This window comes from Magallana gigas, chromosome 2, assembly GCF_963853765.1.
Source record: "Magallana gigas chromosome 2, xbMagGiga1.1, whole genome shotgun sequence".
NCBI lineage: Eukaryota > Metazoa > Mollusca > Bivalvia > Ostreida > Ostreidae > Magallana > Magallana gigas.
This window is the reverse complement of record NC_088854.1, coordinates 23,312,275-23,316,094: the sequence shown is the minus strand read 5'-3', so window position 1 is coordinate 23,316,094 and position 3,820 is coordinate 23,312,275.

Genomic DNA, 3,820 nt, shown 5'->3' with positions numbered 1-3,820 from the left:
TGATTGAATTTTACATTATAATTGTGCACTGATTTTAAATAATTTCAGTAGTTTGAATTTATTCATGAAAAGCTAATGCCATTGTTTTTAATATGACGTCATAAAGCGTTTGTAATCCAACGTTAAACACAGGCTCTTTCCATGCGCCCTACACCATTGATAGGAACCAAACCAAACCGAGGCTTATATTTTTGTGATGTTCATTGTTTTGAGATTGTTTCCTGGTAATATTGTTAAATTTGGATATTAGGCACCCTTCGTGGCTTTAGCTCTTTACATCAGATCTGTATAAATAAAATCAGACAAAATGGCATGCTGAAGAAGAGCGTGTTAAAATGTAAAGCATCCGCAAACAGTAGTTCCTGAGAAAACTACGACAAAAAATTGTTTCGTACAGATAGACGAACACGATAATTAGGATTTAACAGTATACTCTCTCTCCCCCGGATCGGGAGTGTGAAATAAACATTTTATTGTGCTAGTTTACTTTATCTTTTATGTTGTTAAAATAGAATATTAAAATGTAATTTTTAAATAACTTTGAAATTTATTTAGAAAAATAGGCGCTACTTTTCCATGCACCTAGCGGAAATGGGGAAAAAGTCTTAGAAGCTTGGAAAACCATGCACAACAGTTGTGATATCGTATCCGGAAACTGCCCATGTTCGATCAGTAATGGTTGTCTGCCGCCGCAAGCCAGATTTGAAACATATAAATCAACTACAAAGGTGTTACAGAGTCCCTATACTAGTATTGATCACCGGGACTGCCTAAATATCAATAAGGTACCTCAATTTCTTGAATATCAACAAGATAATTTCCAAAAGGTTCCAAAACAGATGATATTACGTACATATTAACTTAATTAGTTATTATAGCGATCTGGTTTCTAGCTAATTAGCTAGAATTTTTTAATAAAGTCGATATATTCATTGATTGGCAATGCAAAACCAGTTAACACAAAAATCAATGTCATCTTTGTAGAATTACATACGTATGAATTTTATTATTCATTATGTCCTTTGAGAAAATACATCACTTCTTTTTTTCAATTCTTTTAGATTATCATGATCCTTTCTTTTAATAAAGGTCAAACTTGAGCTGAACGTTCAGGATAAATCAGTGGCTTTCATTGAATTTGATGGCAGAGATTCGAACTATCTAAACCGGTTTAACAACAGCAGGATATAAAAATCAAGTATGGCCGACATGTATAAAAGTCAAACTTACAGCAGTTTTTACATCGACAGTGAGTTTTTATCAAGGTCTATATTCGGAATACTAAGTGTTAGTTATTTAGTTTCACGCTCTGTTGATTAATTGTAATACATGTATATCGAATTATGTTGTGTACGTGTTACCATACTTGTATTTGTGTCAAGTGCGCATGTGTGTAGTTCTAGATAAATCTATGTTATGCAGATAATGCCGTGTCCTGTCTTGTTTGCTCAAGTGAAAATGTGTAAGTTCTGTGGAAAGAAACATGCTATGAGAAAGGAATCATGTCCAGCATTGGGGAAAACGTGCAACAAATGTCACAAAGAGAACCACTTTAGCGTGAAATGTCAAAGTATCAACCTAGTTGAAAATGAATCCTATAGTGACACAACAGATGAAGACGAATTGTGGCTCAACGCTGTGCATGCCAATAAAACCACATTGACAGCTGTCATGAATGCGAACAACTGCAGCATTCGATTTCAGTTGGACAGCGGTGCACAAACAAACACAATTCAGAAGAAGTATGTTCGTAAGGAACAAGTGCGCCCGTCCTCATCTACTCTTCGTGTCTATGACTCAACACCTTTGAAAACTCTAGGTGAAGTTGACCTACCAGTTACCAATCCGAAATCGAATGAAGTGATGAATGTAACATTTGCCGTTGTAAGCAATAAACTGCAGAGTTTATTAGGACTTCAGGTGATACAGAAGATGAACCTTATTACCGTGAACGACTAAAAGTTCATATCGATGGTGGATACCACATCAGACCTAGGTGACCTTGGTGAAGCTACACTCGTGGTAGACAACGAAGTTCAGCCGAAAACTCTCCCTTGCCGAAAACTTCCACTTGCTATCAAGGACAGAGACAAATCAGAACTAGACAAATTAGTAGACAGAGGGATCCTTGTTCCAGTAACTACACCGACGAGATGGGTCAGTCAGATGGCTGTGGTCCACAAAGCAAATGGAAAACTGAGAATTTGTATTGATCCACAAGCTTTAAATTCAGCATTATTGCGTGAACACTATAAATTACCAACTCTTGATGACATACTACCCAAGCATCAGAAAGCCAAGCTGTTTAGCAAATTGGACATCAAAGAAGTATACTGGCATGTGAAACTGGATGATCGATCAAGCTTGTTGACGACAATGATCACTCCGTTTGGTCGATACAGATGGTCAAGACTCCCATTTGGAAATCTTCCAGAGAAAACTTACCGAAGCTTTTGGTGACATTGAAGGTGTGCTCACAATAGCTGATGACATCATTGTTACTGGATGTGGAGATACTATTTCGGAGGCTGAACATGACAACACTGAAAATTTGAAACTATTGTACTCTAGATGCAAGCAAGCGAAGATCATCCTGAATGATGATAAGAAGGTGATTGGACTGAAAGAGATCATATTCCATGGACACAAGATTACTAGTGAAGGGGTGAAAGCAAATGATGGAAAAATCAAGGCTATTATTGACATGCCAAGCCCAACAGACATTTCTGGTGTGAAAAGATTTTGTGGTGTTGTTCAGTACATGGCCAAATTCCTGCTTAGCCTATCTACAACTCTCGAACCACTCAGAACTCTCACACGCAAAAACGCTCCATGGGCCTGGACTAAGAAGTGTGAGAAAGCATTTACTGACGTCAAGAAGCAACTTACGGGTACTCCTGTTATTGTGTACTTTAATCCTGATCTGGAATTGACCTTACAGACAGATAGCAGCAAAGATGGTCTTGGAGCTGTCCTCCTGCAAAACGGAAAACCTATCGAGTATGCATCTCGATCACTTACCTCAGCGCAACGAAAATGGGCTCAGATTGAAAAGGAGGCACTATCTATCTTATTTGGACTCGAAAGATTTGATCAGTATACTTATGGCAGAAAAGTCATCATTGAAAATGATCACAAACCCCTAGAAGCGATTCTCAGAAAACCTCTATCAGCTGCTCCTCGTCGACTGCAGGGTATTATGATGAAACTAAATAGATATGATATAACGTTCAAGTTTGATAAAGGCGAAGACCTTGTGATAGCAGATGCGCTAAGCCGAGCGACTGTAGAAGTATCTGATGAACGCCCGAAGATCATGAGCATATGCATGGATCCTGACATCTCAGACTTGCGTCTTGAAGAGATCCGCAAAGCAACAGAAGAAGATTCTGAATTACAGTGCCTGATTACATACATCACACAGGGATGGCCTGAAAAAAAGAACCTGATAAAAGACTCAGTCAGACATTTCTTTGATTTGTGCGAAACTTTAAGTGTTTATACCGGCATTGTGGTCAAAGGCGAAGCAATAGTGATACCAAAATCACTACGCCGCGATATCAAGCATCGACTTCACTCAGCTCATCTGGGATACGACTCCATGATTCCCGGAGCAAGAGGAACCATTTTCTGGCCAAACATGCAGAGTGAGATTAGACAAATAGCCGACAATTGTTATGCATGTCAGGAGATGAAACCTAGACCAACGAAAACTCCACTCACCCAACCTGATGATGCAACCAAGCCCTGGGAGAAAATAGGATTAGATTTCTTCCAAATAAAGAATCATACTTACCTGGTCAGCATTGACTATTATAGC